The sequence below is a fragment of the Adiantum capillus-veneris genome, chromosome 16 (genome assembly GCF_014529385.1).
Source record: "Adiantum capillus-veneris isolate H3 chromosome 16, ASM1452938v2, whole genome shotgun sequence".
NCBI classification, from domain to species: Eukaryota; Viridiplantae; Streptophyta; class Polypodiopsida; order Polypodiales; family Pteridaceae; genus Adiantum; species Adiantum capillus-veneris.
In genome coordinates, this window is record NC_140946.1 from 90587488 (window position 1) to 90608267 (window position 20780).

The 20780-nt window shown below is 45.2% G+C and overlaps 1 protein-coding gene across 3 annotated transcripts in view; it reads left to right on the top strand.

The window, feature by feature from the left end:
• USP (UDP-sugar pyrophosphorylase) overlaps positions 1-20780 on the top strand; it is a 191523-nt gene that overhangs the window by 29352 nt on the left and 141391 nt on the right. The gene's annotated exons all lie outside the window — the stretch shown is intronic.

A 20780-nucleotide genomic window follows, 5' to 3' on the forward strand; every position in this document is an offset into this window, starting at 1 on the left:
GAAGCTCCTCTTCAACGCTTCTCCCTTGGCTCGACTTGGTTCTTCCCGTTCTTCCCGGAACCGTCCTTCTTTGCAGAGAAAGAGAGGAGTCCGAGCTCTGATACCACTGCCACAAACCGGGAGCGTACACGAGCACTTAGAAATCTGAAAAATAAAATACTTTGCAAAGGTGAGAGAAGGGAGAAGATCGACACAGTATTGGGGACCAGAATATGGGCTGGTCCCCCCCCCGTTAACAGTATTCTTTTATTCAGGGAGAATTCTTATACAAGCACGAGAACCCGAGGAAACCCCTCCATTCTGTAGTCTTAGGCCCGAAGGTCACGCTTTCCCGTGAAGGGCTTGGGCACAAGGCCGTTCCTTCCCGTAAGGGACTTAGGCACGAAGCCGTACTTTCCCGTAAGGGACTTAGGCGTGAAGCCGTACTTCCCGTGAAGGGCCTTCCCGTAAGATTCCTGCAAAACAAACCACACAAAGAAACAATTCTCAATGCGTATCGACACCTTATACCTGTCGCTCCTTGCTCGGAGAATCGACCTCCGTACTCAGTCGTCACGCGAACACTTGCAAGTTCCGTCGCCAGTCTCTGCTCCTGAATCCCAGCGCTAGCACTTTCTGCTGCTCCCGGCTTGCTGGAAACTGAACGCTGGCTGCCCTTTTATAGGCTCTGGTACCCGGCGGGAATAGCAGCCGAAAAAGCAGAGCCCAGGCACCCTAGAGAGAGGAGAGAGAGAGATCGCTGGTGTTGGCGTTTTTTAGAGAGAGGAGAGAGAGAGAGATCGCAGATTTCAGCCTGCGTAGCCTATTAGCGTTGGCTTTTTAGAGGGACTTGCTTTATTTTATTAATAAAGGGCTGGTCACTTAAAAGTGACCGGCCGCTTAATAAAATAAAGTGTGAACCTGTTCAAACTTTAAAAACTCACTCAGTTAGTGAAAACAATGCTACACGAACACATTCCAGGCGTCCCTGTATGTAGGACACGACACGGATGCAATGCAGACACAGACTCCTTGCAGGAAAACATCTGTCCTCCCGCGACTGTTCGTGCTTTTCGTAAAAAGCTTCATTGAACCCATCTTTATTCTTGTGCTTGTGTTCTTGCGCGTATTTTCTTACTTAGTTCGGATTTCCTCCTTAGCCTACGGGATGCCCCCTTACTGATGCACCCGTCACCCATCATGTGACGCATCAGGGGCACTCGTAACCCGGCCCTTTCCACCGAACTTACGGAAACTCCTTTGCGATGTTTACCGTCACCCATCAAATGACACATCAGAGTTTTCCGTTCTTGATGGCAGTTCCTGTAGCTACAATCTTTTAACAGTTCTTAGTGCACATAATAAAATATCCTAAAAAAAAGAGATCAATCATTAAAAATAAGAAAATAGTCCAATTAGCAACAAGATTCCCAAGAGTTGTTGGCGGACAATTTGGAAGCCATACAAATCGATATTAGTACCTCACCTTAAAAAGGGGCGGATGTCATGTGCACATCTAACCCTATGTGTATGTGGACAAGCTGTACCTACTTCTACGGTTTGGGTAGCCTAGGAAGTGTTCTGGCACCTTTGTGAGCCTGTACGCAGGACGTGCATGTAAGGATTCTAGGTGCTAATCCTTAATTAAGTACTTAAACTCATGATCAAGACTTAATAAACTTGAATTGAACTCAGAAACAAGACTTAGAAGACTTTGTGTTGATTGATTGAATGTGTGATATAAGGGTTCCTTATATAGGAGAGGAAGAGACATAAATGAAAAAGACACCTTTCTTGGTGAAGAGACATGACTTGTAAAGACACATCCTTTTGGCGAAGAGCTGCAACCATTGGGCGAAGAGTCGCACCCGTAGAGCAAAGGGGTGTGACTAGTCGTCGAAGGAGTGTAGTTTTTGTTGAAGAGGCACGTCTCTTGGGCGAAGGGGTGTGACCATCGAAGCGAAGGGGTCCTCCTTGGCATGGCACTTCGCGTATCTGCAACTAGGAGTAGATGTATTGCTGTTAACATAGTCACAATTGTGACATTCCCTCCCATTTAAAATGAGAGTCCGTGTCAAAGAAATGACTTCTGATGTTGATAGAACTCTGGAAAAGCATTGAATCTTCGAAAATCTTTAGTCTTTGAGTTATCGGAAACCTTTGTCTTGAACCTTTGCTTCTTGTGAAACCTTTTTGCTTTGACTGCTAAATCCCATGTCATTGCATTGTTCAAAGACTTTTTAGAGGAATATGGCATAATCAGGTTGACTGCAACAAGAGATTGATCTTCAAAATTCTTCATGCGTTGTAAGACTTCTGGTTCAAAATCTTCCAATAACTGTGAAATATTTGGTGAAGAGGGAATCTTCTCAAGGCACTGTTCAGATGGGGTAACTTTAACTTTAGTAATCACTGGAGAGGATTTTGGCTTGAGAGTGTAATCATCTTCCAATAATGAATCCCAAAATTCTTCAGAAACTGTAACTTCTTGACTTGCAATTGGCATATCATCATCCAATAAAGAATCAAAGAAAGCATAGTCGTCTTCAGACTGAGAATTTGCAACTATCTCCTTATCTTTGTTTGGTAACGAAGTATCACTTGGAAAAACTTCTTGCTTAAAATCATGCTTGTCCGCATTAATTGATTGAGGAGAAATTAATGAATTCAAAAATTTATCAATAATAATTTCTGCATCTGCAACTGCATCGGGGATCATATTCGTTTCACAATCCACTGTATCATGCTGTTGACTTGTACACGTGAGGCTTGAATCACTCTTTCCACATGAGAAAACCCGTGTAAAGTCAATTCACGTCCATCTTTGAACAAATTGATAGTATGTCCTCGAAAGCTAATTGCTGGATCATATTGGAATAACCAATGCTGACCAAGAATCATGTCGTAATAAGATAAAGGCATGACTTTGAAATCCAATTGATCTGCATAAGTTTGAACCTCGAACTGCAGTTGTTTAACTGTCTGATCACAAGTCAAAATTGATCCATTTGCTAATTCCACATCATATAAGTGAGATGTCTTCTGAATTGGTAAGCCAAGCTGTTGAACTATCTGAGTGCTGACGAAATTATTCGAGCATCTGCTGTCCACCAAAACACTGATGGAGCGACCATTGAGTGTTCCAAGAAGGCTCAAAACTTGCTTTGAGAGATGCTCCAAAACTGAAGAATTGCATTGAGCATGCTTCATAAGAATAGTCGTATCCTCTGAGACACGAATCGTATTGACTACAGATTGTCCTTTATCCTTAGCAGAATTTGGTTGTTCAGAATTTGATGATGTTTCCGATTTGGAATTTCTTTTCAAATTAGACGGATTTGGTTTCCTTGAACATTGATACCATCTATGGTCGCCACCGCAAATTGTACATAATCCTTCCTTCTTTGAAGTCGAAGATCCATTTGACGAAGAGCCTTGCTGAGTATTGGAATGCCGATCTTGAGAAAAATCACGTCCTTTACCACGATCAAGTGGAGCACTTGAAGAAGATTTGCTTTGAGATTGTCGATCTTGAAAATAGAACCTTGAAGTTGAATAAGGTTGCGTTGCTTGCTGTCTGAACTGAGATTGATGTTGCTGACTTTGGTTTTATAACTGTCTCTGCGATCACGCTGTTAAAAGCGAGCGTTGCTTGAAGAACTGTTACCAAGGAGAAAATTCCGTGTAGGGCGCCGATTATCGCCAAGACGCTCCACATAGGCAATTGTAGCATCCAAGGTGGTAGGGTTGTATTTGTGCACATCATCCTTCAGGTTGGGTTCGAGTCCGTCGATAAAATTGTGAAGTTTATTAGAGGGACTAAGGGTCTCTATCTCCAGAGTTAGCCTTTGGAACTCTGTGATGTACGCGGCCAAGGAACCTGTTTGGCTTAGGCGGCGAAGAGAGGAGCGGGCATGAAAATCTGCATTGGCAGGTTCGAACGCCTTGTGAGTAGCACGCCAGAATTTATCCCAAGAAGGTGTGTGTTTACCATTAGCAACCCGTCGTTGCCACCAAAGAAATGCTGTGTCCTTGAGCAGAGAACTAGCAAGTGCAACTTTTTTACTCTCGACCAAATCTGTGTTCGATAAGTAAATCTCCATTTTGAACAGCCATTGGTCTAGTACGCGCTTGTCGTCGCGACCAGTGTATGGTTCTGGCAGTTTAACATCAAGCTTCTTCTTCTGTGCAGCATTAAAATTTTTGTAAAGTAATTGAAGTTTGCGATTGTCTACCTCTTCAGTTGGATCTGGTTCGTTTGCTTCGTCCACTGAAGCTTCGGAAGAAGGTGTTGAAGATGCTACATTAGTAGTCCGAGAAACAGCAGGACGACTTCGAGAAGTGTTTTGCGTCTGCATCTCATCCAAGCGAGTGTGAAGCGATGCGAGGCTTATGGAAAGTGTGGCCATCTGCTCCTTGATGAGTAAGGGCATCGTCAGATTGACCACCTCCGTCCTGAGAATTCGGCATGGTTACGCCTCAAAAGGAACTCGAACAGGTGCAAGTTTTGGGTCGGGAACAGGTTTTGGGACGGGCGCTCCGTGAGCGGAAACTGCGTCTTGTTGGAATTAGGGTTGCAGAGAAACGCACAGCTTGGAGAAGACGAAGGAAGCTCAAGGCACACAATAGAGAGTGTGTTACTTAGTGTGCAATGGAAAGATAGATAGCCCTAGAGTGATGGGCGTATATAAAATGCACGGGGGGAAAAACCTCCTAAAGAGGGAAAAAATGCCCCGATGGTCCTAGTGTGTTCACACACATCACTACCACATGTATATGGTAACAAATCCTCGATGCGGTGAACGAGAGCTGGCACATGAGTAAAGGGAAGTGCCATGCCCCGAGGACATGATTAGTCCACCAAGGGGAGTAAGCCCAAAGCTTTGCGGAAAGCTTCTCACTTCTCACGAGACAATGCCTTTGTGAAAAGATCTGCAAGGTTGTCCTGTGTTGGCACATAAGCCAAGCTGATCTTTCCTGCTGAGAGCCTCTCCCTAACATAGTGGTAATGCACCTCAATGTGCTTTATGCGAGCATGAAAAACTGGGTTCCTCGCAACTGCCAATGCGCTCTGACTGTTAGTGTAGATAGCGTTGGCAGTGTCCTGTCTAACACCCAAATCAGCCATAAGGCGTCTGAGCCATACACACTCAACCGTAGCTGTGAAGACTGCCCTGTACTCAGCCTCACAACTGGAAGTGGCCACAGTAGGTTGCTTCTTGCTCAACCATGATATACATGAACTGCCAAGCATGAAACAAAAACCACTTGTGGACACTCGCGTATCAAAACAACCAGCCCAGTCTGAGTCCGAAAAAGCATGTAAATCTGGCGGCAATGATCCCCCTTGGGATAAAATAAGCCAAGATGTAAAGTGCCACTAAGGTAGCGAAAAATCCTCTTGACAGCCTGCCAATGCTTCGACCCTGGGCTATGCATAAATCTGCTGACCTATGAGACTGCAAACTGAATATCTGGCTTCGTGTTGCATACATAAATGAGGCAGCCAACAGTAGTTTAGTATAGAGTGACATCAGCAGGATCGCCAGCATCATGTAGACTCAACTTCAAACGTGTTTCCATGGGAGTGGCAATAGGTTTGCAATCCTCAAGTACAAACTTACATAGCAACGTCTCTATGTAACTTTTCTGACACAAGGCAACACCACCATCACACTGCTTAAACTGTATGGCCAAATAATGATCCAACAACCCCAAATCTTTCATCTTGAAAGTAGCATTCAAATTTTCCTTAAATTCAGCAATATGTCTCTCATTTGGTCCAGTGATCAACACATCATCTACATAAAGAACCACAATGAGAAGTACATCACCCTCACGCTTTACATACAATGTGCTTTCTGTTGGACTGTGGCGAAAGCCTTGTTTGACCAAATGAGTGTCAGCTTTCTCATACCAAGCACGAGGAGATTGCTTCAAACCCATACAAAACATTGTTACATTTGCACACTTTGTCCTCTTGTCCTTTCTTGACAAAACCGCGAGGCTGCGTTACATAAACTTCCTCAAATATGTCACCATTCAAGAAAGCAGTAACAATGTCTGATTGATGTACATCCCAACCAAAATGAGCTGCCAATGCACATAGAAAACGCACAGTAGTCATACGACAAGTGGGAGCAAAGGTCTCTTCATAATCTATGCCTTTTTGCTGTGCATAACCCTTTGCAACAAGTCGAGCCTTATGGCGATCGATCTCACCATCCGGCTTGCGTTTCAACTTGTAAACCCACTTCGTACCAATGGCCTTTTTGCCAGGAGGCAAATCACATAAAGTCCATGTGTCATTTTCTATAAGTGCATCATATTCTGATTGCATGGTAGCCATCTAATTTTCTGAATTCTGTGCTTCATCAAAAGACAGAAGCTCCTCAACTTCATGTAAGCTAGACACAGCCAAAGCATAACAATTTGATGCATAAGATGCATGGCGAGAGCCTGAACGAGTACGACTAGACAGAGGTGCATCCAATTTACTGTCACACAAAGTGTGCACCAGCCATTTTGGCATACCTCTAGCGTGCTCATTCTGAGCCCTTTCCTCATCAAGTACATCATGTACATCTGCATCAATAATAGGCTGATCTATAACATTTTCAGAAACCCCCATAGGCTGTACATTTGCCTGATTGGAACTTACATTTGTATTTGAAAAGAGGCAACAAAGTGTCATAAATGTCCTGTGAGCTGACGTTACTGTCTCTAGTACATGACAGCAAGGGCTGAACAGAATCTTCCACAAACACTACCTCCCGTGAAACCAGAATACGTTTTGTTTGCCAATGATACAACCTGTAACCTTTGCTTTCAGCACTATAACCAACAAAAATACATTTGATAGTCTTATCGTCCAATTTTCTGCGCTGTGTTTGTGGCACCAAAGCATATACCAAACAGCCAAAAACACGCCATGCTTCATATGGAGTAATAGACTGCAAAGCTTTCGTAGGACACCTATTTAGTACATAAGTGACACACATGATGGCCTCAAGCCAAAAAGAATGCGGCAAAGCTTGATTTTTGACCATACATCGTGGCATTTCCGTAAGTGACCTGTTTATCCTCTCAGCAACACCATTTTGGTGAGGTGTATAAGACACTGTACATTGGTGTTTTATCCCACGACTAGCCATAAATGCATTGAATTCATGAGACATATAGTCCCCCCCTCGATCGGAACGGAGGGTGCCCGTAGTTCATTTCGAGACATTTTCAGCCATAGCCAGAAATTGTTTGAAGCACATAAAAACTTCGGACTTCGCTTTAAGCGGAAATACCCATGCATGCCTGGAGTAATCATCAATGAAAGTCACGAAGTAAAGGTAATTGCCCAAGGACGGAGTTTGCATGGACCCACAAACATCACTATGTACAAGCTGCAACCTGCATGTGGCCCGAACTGGTGGCCCAAATTGAACCATCCTTTGGAAACTTAGAACGTTGCATCTTACCCAAAATATAGCCTTCACAAACATGTTTGACAGGTGCTTCGAGAGGCAGCAAAGAAGCAACCATATCAGATTTCTGCAAACGCAGTAAACTGACAAAATTCAGATGACAAAAACGTGCATGCCAAAGTTTTGCATCTGAAATAGCCCTTGAATCTGCAACAACATTTGTAAAATTTTGTCCACACTTGTTATACAAAGTGAGCTTATACAGCCCACTGCACAAAAGGCCAGATGCGACAATTTCATCACCAAAACTGAGATCATGAACTGTACATCTGTCATCCACAAATTTGACTACAAGTCCAAGTCTAGGTAGTGCGGATACAGACGAGATTTTTCTTGATCCCAGGTACATAAAGTGCATCAACAAGTGTGAAAGAACTGCCATTTTCAGCAGTAAGCACAATCTTTCCAACTCCCTGAACCGGATAAGAGGCATTGTTGGCACAAGTGACTGAATTCCCATGAGGGACAGACTCAAGAGAGGTCAACAATTCACGATGCGAGGTAATGTGCTTTGTAGCACCACTGTCGAAATGCCACAGATGTGAATCTGCAGCAACTGACATGCATGCATCATGGAAAACAAGATTGTAAGTGCACTCTGCGCTAAAAGCCCATTCTGCATCAACATCAGCATTACAGTCTCCTTTTACAAAAGACTCAACAATGGCTACATTTGTAGTGGAACCAGCATTTGCACAGCAACTACCCTCTTTCTTCTTAGCCTCTTTGGCCTTCAACTGAGGACACTGCTTGATCAAGTGATCATTAGCTTTACAATAATGGCAACGCATCTTCTTTTTGCCCTTAGCACCAGAATTGCCAGATGATGTGCTGCTAGCAAAAGGATTGGGAACAGAAGTTTTGCCACTCGCAACAGAACCATAAGAAGTGGCTGCATTGCTGTTACCACCCTTTCTTTGAGAAGCAATAAAAGCCTGTTCAACTGCACGTTGTCTAGTCCTGTTTTTTCTGGAAAGTGACTCTTGCAACGGCAATGTGCATAATGCATCAAACTTGACAACTTCTGGATTTCCTTGGGTCATAAGTCTCCAAGTACTAGCAAAAGTCTGGTAAGAATTTGATAAGGCATCAAGAATAGTCTGCACAAGGGAACTGTTTGAAATGACTTCACCTGCAGAAATAAGTTGCTCATTGATATCCTTGACACTAGCAAGGAAAGTATCCATATCATCTTCCTCATGCATAATCTTCGACTCCAGCTCTTTACGCAACAAAGCAATTTTAGCCTCATTGCGACTTGCATAAAGACCAGCCAAAATATCCCAAGCTTGTTTTGCATCCTTTACATCCCAACGAGATTGTGCCGCGTAGGCAAAACAACTCTAATAGCAGCAATCCTTGCAGCAAGACCTGCAACATCCTCAACATCGCCTGCATCCTCAGAACCAGGACGTACATCAATGCCCTGAACAATATCCAGACGTCCTTTGACACAAGAACATGTTGCATCATGTAAGCCCACATAGGGTAATTGTCTCCATCCAACCTGTCCTCAGCAAAAAACATCTTGAACACATCTGTGTTGTTGTCAGCCATGGTAAATGCTGCACCTGATGTGAAAACTGTCTGAAAAGAGGAGAAACGAAGCAGGAACAACACGTGCTATAGCACAAACCGTAGAAGACTATAAGGTACCTGTTATGCAGAAAATGGCACTGACAGAAATTCTGCACAAAATGACGAAATAGCCTGTGCAGACCTGCCTGTAGTGGAAACGGAGTCCGAAATGAGCCCGAATCAAAAATCTTATCGACCTGCGAACGCTTGCCAAACCTCACTGTAATCGGAGAAAGTGAACAGGCGTGTGCTAGAGCAGCTGGCGACTAAGCCCGGGAGGATGTAACCTGCTCTACACAGCTTGGAGAAGACGAAGGAAGCTCAAGGCACACAATAGAGAGTGTGTTACTTAGTGTGCAATGGAAAGATAGATAGCCCTAGATTGATGGGCGTATATACAATGCACGGGGGAAAAAACCTCCTAAAGAGGGAAAAAATGCCCCGGCGGTCATGGTGTGTGCACACACATCACTACCACCTGTATATGATAACACGTCTGGAATAAGTCGGTGCTCTAGAGTCGGGGAATCGGGAATAATTATCACTGCCGGCTCTGAGTACGGAAATTTACCCGCAAAATTTCGTTGACAAATCTCGTGTATTGGTTCGTATCGGCCATGTGTGCGAAACGTCTTGCGTAGAGAAGGGGCACACAGAGCAGAGCAAGGGAGAGACAACGTAATTTTTTTTTTTTTAACGTAAGCTTATGGGAGTTTTTTTATAAAGTATAAGTGTATTCACATTGGCTTAAAAAATTTGGGTGTTTTCACATGGGGTTTTAAAAAAAATTTGGGTAGTGGGTGGCCACTCAAGGCAAGTGAACTTTGGGCGGCCTCTTGAGGTTATATTAACAAAAAAAACTTACGTTGCCTTGTAAAAAGAACTAAGCGTAAAAGAATAAACCAGGCTGCTAGTCTATTTATGTAAAGGGATGCCAACGAAAAGGTGCAAATCTGCCAGCGCTTCAGATTTTCAGCCTTGTGTAGCAGAATTCAGCCAGCATTTCAAAATTGCAGCCAACGTTTGCAGAAATTAAGCCCATCTGCGAGTCTCTTGGCGCCAAGGGGTACCGTTAAGGTGAAGGGGTGCTGCTGGGCTGATTTGAGAACTGTTCGCGTGAAGGGGGTGCGATCCTTGGGAAGGGGTGCGAACTCTTCAAACTGAAGGGGCACTTCCGCTCTAACCTCCTCATTAAGGGTCATTATCATCGGTACGCCCGTACACACATTTGTACTACTGTTCGTTATGTATAGAATTGGAACAGAATAAGTTTAAGTTACCTCATGCTCGTATGCACATGTGTACCACCTTTCTTCTGCTTCCATGCAAGTCTGGGAAAAGGGGGGGGAGAGGGTAGCAGCGAGGGTGAGAGGCTCACAACCTTCGGGTCCTGGGAAAAAAATTGCTTTGATACCACTGTAAGGATTCTAGGTGCTAATCCTTAATTAAGTACTTAAACTCATGATTAAGACTTAAGAAACTTGAATTGAACTCAGAAACAAGACTTAGAAGACTCTGTGTTGATTGATTGAATGTGTGATACAAGGGTTCCTTATATAGGAGACAAAGAGACATAAACGAAAAGACACGTCTCTTGATGAAGAGAAATGACTTTAGATGTAAAGACACATCCTTTCAGCGAAGAGCTGCAATCATTGGGCGAAGAGTTGCACGCGTAGAGCGAAGGGGTGTGACCAGTTGTCGAAGGAGTGTGGTTTTTGGCGAAGAGGCACGTCTCTTGCGCGAAGGGGTGTGACCATCCAAGCGTATGGGTCCTCCTTGGCATGGCACTTCGCGTATCTGCAACTAGGAATAGATGTATTGCTGTTAACATAGTCACAATTGTGACAGTGCATGTCTAGACACTTAGAGTAGTTGCATACCCTGTGATTGCACAACTTGCGATCACTAGCATGGGTACCCAGTACCTAGCATAAGCATTTTGAATGCAGGAACTCATTTTCCCAAACTGCGCGTGAACCACCTCTTAGCAGGCATTCTATTAATAAGTGAATTTTCATTTACCGTTGTTGGAATGTAGGTAGGCAAATGGCTAAAGGATCTATAAAAGAAATCCTTTGAGCACTCACTGATCAGTCATCCTGAGCTTACACCATCGTTCACTTCCGCTGCACATTATATATATATATATATATATATATATATATATATATATAGAGAGAGAGAGAGAGAGAGAGAGAGAGAGAGAGAGAGAGAGACAGAGAGAGAGAGAGAGAGAGAGAGAGAGAGAGAGAGAGAGAGAGAGAGAGAGAGAGAGAGAGAATTTTTGTCGACTTGCGAATGCTTGCCAAACCTCACTGTAATCGGAGAAAGTGAGCAGACGTGTGCTGGAGCAGCTGGCGACTAAGCCCGGGAGGACGTAACCTGCTCTAATACCAATTGTTGGAATTAGGGTTGTAGAGAAATTGTTAGGTGCAGCGGAATGAATGTTTGCGCTTTGCTCAAGATGAGTGCTCCGAACTGTGCTCAAGGTTCCTTTTAGTTCTTATGGAAGGGAGAGCCTTCCGTTCTTAATGGAAAGTGCTATGATTACAAACAAAGTGAATGGACACTGTGCGTGCAAGTGTATGAGACTGAGAGATAGAGAGAGAAGAGAGATACGACACCAGAGACGTAAAACCCTCCTCCGAAGGCCCCACTCTCGTCGGCGAGAGTGGTCTACTTTTTGATTGCACAAGGTGGTACAATGACGATGCAATGGACTGATGCAACTTGGGACTATGCCGATGACGACGACGACTTTAGGGCTGAAATCTGCGGTCTTCGAACTGCTGAATTTCGGGGCTGTTTCGGTGGCTGAAAATGACTGTTTTGGTTGCGTTTTCGATGGCTAAAAATTGGGGTCTTTTGCAATGCTTCAAGGGCTGAATCTGCTATTGTGGGGAATGCTGAAAATGCTGCTGCAAGTGCTGCGTTTACGGCTGAAAATGAAAACGCTATTGCATCTGAATAACGCTAGCAAAATCTGGGACTGCTGCTGGCGTTAGTGAATGTTGATGCAACGCTAGGGATCTGGTGATGATGGCGATGATGCAAAGCTGAGATCGCCAAGGCTTGGTGCTTGATGCTGTGGAAATCTGCTAGAACAGAAAATGTTAGGCTGTAGGGTGTCTGTGGCGATGAAGGAATGCTGGAAACGCCAGATCTTGGAGAGGTACTGCTGGAGACCAAAAACGCTTGCTGCAGTGAGAGGTAGCGCCAAGGTTGGGAGGGTACTGCGGGTTCTTGCTGAGAAGATGCCTGTTGAGCGGGGAGCTCCTGTTGCCTCTTCTGCCAGAAAGTGCTAACTTGGGTTTGCTTATATATTAACTTAGCAAAATTGCCCTACCTACTTTTGTTGGAAAGTCACTTAAAAATAAAAAGTGAAAAATGTTAAAAATAGGAAAAATAGGCTAAATGCATTGGAAAATTCCCCTAACTGATTCTAATGGATTCTGATGGGAATCCTGATGATCATGTTGTGTGCAACCAGAGGATATGCATCTACACTCAGTGACTGGGCATGCACGGTCTACGAATAGACTCACAAAAGTGCCAGATCACTTCTAATCTAGACTGACTGGACTGATTGAACCCTGATCCTGCTGTAGCTTGTCCACGGACACATAGGGTTGGATGTGTCACGTGATAGAAATGCACACAGCTTGGAGAAGACGAAGGAAGCTCAAGTCACACAATAGAGAGTGTGTTACTTAGTGTGCAATGGAAAGATAGATAGCCCTAGAGTGATGGGCGTATATACAATGCACTGGGGAAAAAACCTCCTAGAGAGGGAAAAAATGCCCCGGCGGTCCTAGTGTGTTCACAGACATCACTACCACCTGTATATGGTAACACGTTTGGAATAAGTCGGCGTTCTGGAGTCGGGGAATCGGGGATAATTATCACTGCCAGCTCTGAGTACGGAAATTTACCCGCAAAATTTCGTTGAGAAATCTCGTGTATTGGTTCGCGTCGGCCATTTGTGCGAAACGTCTTGCGTAGAGAAGGGGCACACAGAGCAGAGCAAGGGAGAGGCAGCGTAAATTTTATTTTTTTTAACGTAAGCTTATGGGAGTTTCTTTAAAAAGTAAAAGTGTATTCACATTGGCTTAAAAAATTTGGGTGTTTTCACATGGGGTTTTAAAATTTTTTTGGGTAGTGGGTGGCCACTCAAGGCAAGTGAACTTTGGGCGGCCTCTTGATGTTATATTAAAAAAAAAAAACTTACGTTGCCTTGTAAAAAGAACTACTCAAGGTAAAAGAATAAACCACTATGCTAGTCTGTTTACGTAAAGAGATGCCAGCGAAAAGGTGCAAATCTGCCAGCGCTTCAGATTTTCAGCCTTGCGTAGCAGAATGCAGCCAGCGTTTCAGAATTGCAGCCAACGTTTGCAGAAATTCAGCCCATTTGCGAGTCTCTTGGCGCCAAGGGGTACCGTTAACGTGAAGGGGTGCTGTTGGGCTGATTTGAGAACCGTTCGCGTGAAGGGGTGCGATCCTTGGGAAGGGGTGCGAACTCTTCAAACTGAAGGGGCACTTCCGCTCTAACCTCCTCATTAAGGGTCATTATCATCGGTACGCCCGTACACACGCATTTGTACTGCTGTCGGTTATGTATAGAATTGTCACATAATAAGTTTAAGTTACCTCATGCTCGTATGCACATGTGTAGCACCTTTCTTCTGCTTCCATGCAACTCCGGGAAAAGTGGGGGGAGAGGGTAGCAGCGAGGGTGAGAGGCTCACAACCTTCGGGTCGCGGGAAAAAAATTGCTTTGATACCACTGTAAGGATTCTAGGTGCTAATCCTTAATTAAGTACTTAAACTCATGATTAAGACTTAAGAAACTTGAATTGAACTCAGAAACCAGACTTAGAAGACTCTGTGTTGATTGATTGAATGTGTGATACAAGGGTTCCTTATATAGGAGACAAAGAGACATATATGAAAAGACACGTCTCTTGGTGAAGAGACATGACTTTAGACGTAAAGACACGTCCTTTCGGCGAAGAGCTGCAACCATTGGGCGAAGAGTCGCACCCGTAGAGCGAAGGGTTGTGACCAGTCGTCGAAGGAGTGTGGTTTTTGGCGAAGAGGCACTTCTTTTGGGCGAAGGGGTGTGACCATCCAAGCGCAGGGGTCCTCCTTGGCATGGCACTTCGCGTATCTGCAACTAGGAATAGATGTATTGCTGTTAACATAGTCACAATCGTGACAGTGCATGTCTAGACACTTAGAGTAGTTGCATACCCTCTGATTGCATAACCTGTGATCACTAGCATGGTTACCCAGTACCTAGCATAAGCATTTTGAATGCAGGAACTCATTTTCCCAAACTGCACGTGAACCACCTCTTAGTAGGCATTTTATTAATAAGTGAATTTTAATTTATCCTTGTTGGAATGTAGGTAGGCAAATGGCTAAAGGACCTATAAAAGAAATCCTTTGAGGACTCACTGATCAGTCATCCTGAGCTTACACCATTTACTTCCGCTGCACATTAGAGAGAGAGAGAGAGAGAGAGAGAGAGAGAGAGAGAGAGAGAGAGAGAGGGAGGGAGGGAGGGAGAAATGAAAATGAAATGTTATATTAACGTCTTCAAAAGGCCAAAGTGACCTATGAGACCAGAAAGTTACAATGTTGTGGATTTGATACAAAGTCAGAGTAACAAAATAACAACGACATAACAAAACAAAAATACTATGGGATCCTAAGCTGGTTGATGTGAACTAAGCAAAATGAGCAGCTGGCTGGGATAGCTAAATCAGAGGAGATCCAACATCGGTCGTTGGCGGATCTCATCAATCTCCTCCATGGTCAGTAGTCGGACTGGGCGTCGTGCATGCCTAGCCAGAGTGCTCTGAATCTTCTGATGTAGCCTCCACCGATGCTTTGTAGTCCTCCGCAGTCGTGGGGGCCTAGATTTCCCCAGCTCAATTGCTTGATCGATCAGTGTGTCTCTGGTGTGAGACGAGTGTGAGCTCTGCTGTGGGAGTAGCTCCTGTGGTTGTCCAGTGTCTGCTCTAAAGAAAACTGTGATCCGCCGTCTCTGAGACTGGCTAGCCTCGCCACTCATCAGGCTATCTCTGTGTTTGCACAGCTCGAGCAAGAACAAACCCAGGCATCTCTGATCCTCATATCTCATGACTCTAGAGAGTGGTCCAAAACCCTCTCCAAACAAGCAATGTAAGCGGCCTTGTATCTCGTAGTAGACGGGGCAGAGGCATGTGTAGTGCAACTCTGTCTCAGGCTCCATGTCACACAAGGGGCATGTCCTGGCCTCTGCTGGTACTCCGGTGTATCTCCCAAATTTGCAGCTGGTGAGAAGATGTGCGTAATTGGCCAATAGCACATCGTATCCCATGAGACAAGTGGGTGTCCATGTATCCGAGTCTCGTCACAAAACTATCCTCCGTAAGCTGGAGAAGATGCTCTTTGTAGAAAGACATATTCGTGCCCAGCTCTTATGCTGGCTGTATCCATGTCCTCTTGGTGTCTAGTTGGGTCAAGTCTTGGCGGATGAGCGTGGTGATCTCGGACTGTGTAAGAGTGAAAGATGGTGCATCCAATGAGTACTGGAAGGGTAGCAACCTGTCTATGCTGAACCCATGCGCCTGAAACCATGATGTCATCTCCCCATACCAGCATGCTGTATCTCCCTGCATGGCTAACTGTCAAGACTCAAGTGCAAGGCGGGCGTATCTGTCTCTAGGTAGTTCCCACAGGTGGTGTATGAAGGAGACTGATCTGGTGAGTGCCTCAACCACTAGTGGGGGGGCCGCTAGCTCTGCTCGGATAATGGCACGTGGTACTGAGGCCTTGGATCTAATGAGCCGCGAGATCCTAGAGACGAGAGGTTTCTCCATGCTCCCTCATCCATCAGTGCGACCACTGTTTAAACACCATAACCTTGGTTTTACCAAGGTTGACAGACAAACCACTTTCGTGGGCAAACCTATGCAAAGCATCCAAGTGACGTTGCATCCCCTCCGGAGATTCGGAGATCAACACAATATCATCAACATATAACAAAAGTGGAATCCATGTCCCTGCCAACTGTGCACCTCCATTACCATCGCTCTCAATGTAGTCAGAAACCTCATCCACATACATACCGAATAGAGTAGGAGAGAGCAGGCAGCCCTGCTTCACCCCTATAGTGGAGTGAACTGGTGTAGATAGTCCCTCAAAGGTGCGTACATGCCCTGCTACTGAGCTGTACAATGCCATGATCCCCCAAATGAGCTTTGTGGGTACTCCCATCTCCTGTAATCTGCGCATCAATCTAGCTCTCGGTACTGTGTCAAAGGCTTTGCGGAAGTCCACAAAGCTACAATAGATCTGTCTCCCATGAGATCTACCCTCCTCAATGATGGCCCTGAGTGTCAAGATATGGTCAAGAGTAGAAAGGCCTCTCTTGAACCCTGCTTGCCCAGCTGCACGCATTCCTTTTCTCTCTGCCCATCTAATCAACTACTGCTCAAGAATGGATGCGTACAACCGTGCCAGTGTGTGTCCAATCATGATAGTGCGATAATTCCCAGGCTCCATAGGGTCTCCTGACTTGAAGATAGGTACAATCGTAGATAGGCTCCAAGTATCAGGCAAGCCCTCACTGTAAGGATTCTAGGTGCTAATCCTTAATTAAGTACTTAAACTCACGATTAAGACTTAAGAAACTTGAACTGAACTCAGGAATATGACTTAATTGATTGATTGACTGCTTGAAACTGATAGGCTCCTTATATATGAGACGAAGAGACACAAATGAAAAGACACGTCTCTTGGTGAAGAGACATGACTTTAGACGTAAAGACACATCCTTTCAGCGAAGAGCTGCAACCATTGGGTGAAGAGTCACACCCGTAGAGCGAAGGGGTGTGACCAGTCGTCGAAGGAGTGTTGCTTTTGGCGAAGAGGCACGTCTCTTGGGCGAAGGGGTGTGACCATCCAAGCGAAGGGGTCCTCCTTGGCATGGCACTTTGCGTATCTGCAACTAGGAGTAAATGTATTGCTATTAATATAGTCACAATCGTGACACTCACACATGGCTTGGTTAAACATAACTGTTAGAAGCTCTGCTAGTAGATCTTTGGCATGCATGAAATGCTCAGCCAGTAAGCCATCATGATCATATGCTCTCCTAGTCCTCATCCTGTCAATGGCTTCTTCACCATCTCAGCGGTGAAAAAAGCACATGTGTTAGGTGCAGCGGAATGAATATTTGAACTTTGCTCAAGATGAGTGCTCCAAACTGTGCTCAAGGTTCCTTTTGTTCTTATGGAAGGGAGAGCCTTCCGTCTTAATGAGAGAGTGCTATGATCACAATAAAGTGAATGGACACTGTGCGTGCAAGTGTATGAGACTGAGAGATAGAGATAGAAGAGAAATACGACACCAAGACGGTTGTAAAACCCTCCTCCGAAGGCCCCACTCTCGTCAGCGAGAGTGGTCTACTATTGATTGCACAAACTGGTACAATGAGGATGCATGTGACTGATGCAAGTCTAGACTATGTCGGTGTCGTCGACGGGGTGACGAGGCCGACGCTAGGGCTGAAAACTGAAGGTATGTATCTGCTGTCCAAAAACACTCAAAGCTGAAATCTGCTGCAAATCAAAAACGCTGAATTGGGGCTGATTTCTGCTGCTGAAAAACGCTGTTTTGGGCTGTTGAAAAACGCTGATTCTCTACTGCTGTGTAGTGCTGAAAACGCTAGGACTGAATGGCGATGATGGAGATCAGGAAACGCCAATGCTGGGGTTGTGTGGGCGATGATCACCTTGATGAAAAACGCCAAGGGCTGATGTTTTATGGCGATGAATCCTGCTGAGAACGCCAATGTCTGGAAGCTAGGCGATGAGGATGGAAAATGCTAGGGAGTCTGCTTGAGGGAAAATCGCCCCCAAGGGGTTCTTGCTTGAGAAGTTGCCTGTTGAGCACGGGTGCTCCTGCTGCCTCTTCTACCAATTAGTGCTAGTCTAGGTTTGCTTATATACAAACTTACTCAATTTGCCCTACCTACTTTCCAACAAAAGTCACTTAAAAATAATAAGTGAAAAATGTCAAAAATAGGTAATATAGGCTATATGCACTAGAAAATTCCCCTGAAGGATTCAGATGGGAATGCTTATGATCATGCTGTGTGCAACCAGAGGATATGCATCTACACTAAGTGACTGGGCAAGCATGGTCTGCGAACAGACTCACAAAAGTGCCAGATCACTTCCTATTCTAGACTTGACTTGACTCACTGAACCCTTGTCGTGCTGTAGCTTGTCCAACGGACACATAGGATTGGATGTCACGTGACAACATGTGTGTGGGCATGGATCGGGGGGGTCGGGAAGGGGCGGCTGTCCAGGTACTATGTACAAAGATGATGCGTACTGACCCCAGGTCTCTGTAGAGGTAACGGTAGGGGAGGGGGAGGGGGACTGCTCATGAAAGAGCCGCCACGCCTCACTCGAGTCCTGACTCAAGAATAGCTGGTATAGATCCTGCTCTAGTCGAGCCAAAAATGCCCTCTTCTTCCGCCGCACCAAGCGTCAGAAGTCAATCTGTGACTGTCTATGAGTGATGTCCCCCAAAAGCACCTCCCTCTGAAGTCTAGCTCTAGTTTGGCGGCATTCCTCATCATACCAGCTGTTCTGAGGCATGCTCTTTGAACGGCGTCTCTGCTTAGGATGGGTGCGTGGGTATGCCTCTGCTGCTGCATCATGTAATGTTTGTGTCAGTATAATAGTAAGCTCCTCCAAAGGTCGCCCTGGTTCCTCAGTGCATATGCGTCTGTACATCCCGTCTATGTATACCGAATCCGTCTCCCGTGTGAAGGTGTAGCAAGTAGGGGCTGCTACCCGTGGCCTGTGTACTACACTGAATATGAAGGAGATGGTCATCGACACAAGAGCATGATCCATTGCCACCCCAACCGGTCTGGGCCCAACTGTGAGATCCTGGATACTACAGATGAGACTTGGCTGTGCCATGACATGATCCACTGTGCTGGCTCCATGTCTGTGTGGGAAGCATGTGAAACCTCCCGCAACAAGAAATCTATGTAGGCCATTCAAGATGGCCAGTCCATGCGTAGTGCCCATGTCTATCAGGTGCCGCCCATACTCAGTATGTTCCACATCCTGTGATAGTCTGGACAGGCCCGTCTCTACAACATCTAGCTCTCTCAGCATCTCCTCTGAAGTATCATAAAACATTGTTTGGTGATGGGCAGTCCTAGCGTTGAAGTCCCCTAGAATGATAATGTCACCATCTCTAGAGAACTCCCATATGTCATCATCCAAAATAGAAAAGGGGGACTGTCCTCTGGGTGATGCATAGACTGCCAGGGAAAGTAGCAAATAGCAATGTAAAGATATCTGCCTGTCTCTGCTCTCAATCTCATCCACATGTACCTAGCCTGCTCACCCCTGTGGCCTCTATGTATCAATGGTTGCAAATCCTCTCTAAATAACACTGCCACTCCCCCTGAGCCCCGTTCTCTGTGCTCTGATCGTGTCTCCTGTCTGTAAGCCGTCTCCCATTTGTATCCACTGATGTGAGGCATGGATTGCCTAGGGGCCTGATGTGGCTCAGAGTAGAAGATGATGTCTCTTCTAGTAAAACTATCCTCAAAAGCACCCACATCAAGACGCATAGATCCATTACAATTCCAGGCAGCAACTTGGAGTGTGGTCCCATAAGTCTCGCACCGTCATGTGGAGCGTTGCTCCAGTATTACCACTCTTCCATCTCGGTAAAAGGCAATCTTGCCTTTTCCTCTTGCCGCTCTAATCTCCGGCATTACCTCCTGCATATGAGCGATCTGTGAGAGGGTAAGATCATCTCCAAGAAAGATGCCCGTCTCTTTAAGAGTTGGCCTTTTCTTCAAGAAGGTCTTCTTCGCTTCCATGGAGGGAAAACGGAGGATGAGTGCCCTTTGTTTTGAGGTTTCCCCACTGCTTCCATTTCTCTTTATGTTGCCCACTCTCCAAGCTATCGTGTACGTCAGCTCATGAATCCCCATCAAGGCCATGAGTTCTTTTACCTCTTCGTCCACATTGTCTTTGTCTTTAAGACCGCAAATTCTCACATGTAAAGTGCGCATATGTCTTCTTTGCTCCTCCTTTAGTGTCAGATTAATGATAGTGGGTGTGGACGTGGACGCTATCTCCTTGCCTTTTCCTTTCTTGGCAACCTCGATCCATTTCTCGGCCTCATCCTCCTTCTGTTGAGTTTTTGTAAGAACATCTACCCAAGAAGTCGTCATCTCTTTGTGTTGCTCTTCTCCCTCTTTGATGGCCCGTACTTGCTCCTTGATCGTGTTGATTTCTTCGATTACTGAGGGTTGCAATTCGCCCTCTTCCAGTGTGTTTCTTGATCGTGCTTTGGCGAGATCCTTCTTGAGTGACGCAATCTCTTCATCCCGAGTGGTCACCCGATCTTCCAGTGCATTTATCTTGCTTTCTTGGATCAACACGCGTCCTTCGAGCATTTTTATTGTGCCCAATAGATTGCGGTTCATCTTGGTAATGGTCTCCGTTGTTTCCTCTTTGCACTTTTGAATGGCATCCTCTAAGGGGTCGGCTTTATCACTGTGCTTCCTCATGCTTAATCGCCGCCCGGAAAACGAGAGCCACTAAGCGCACATATGTTTCCACAATATGCATACATTGTCTCCCGCATCAAGCATACATTTTACCCTTGCAATTTCTGCAAAATCTGCAAAAAGGTATGCTATCTGAA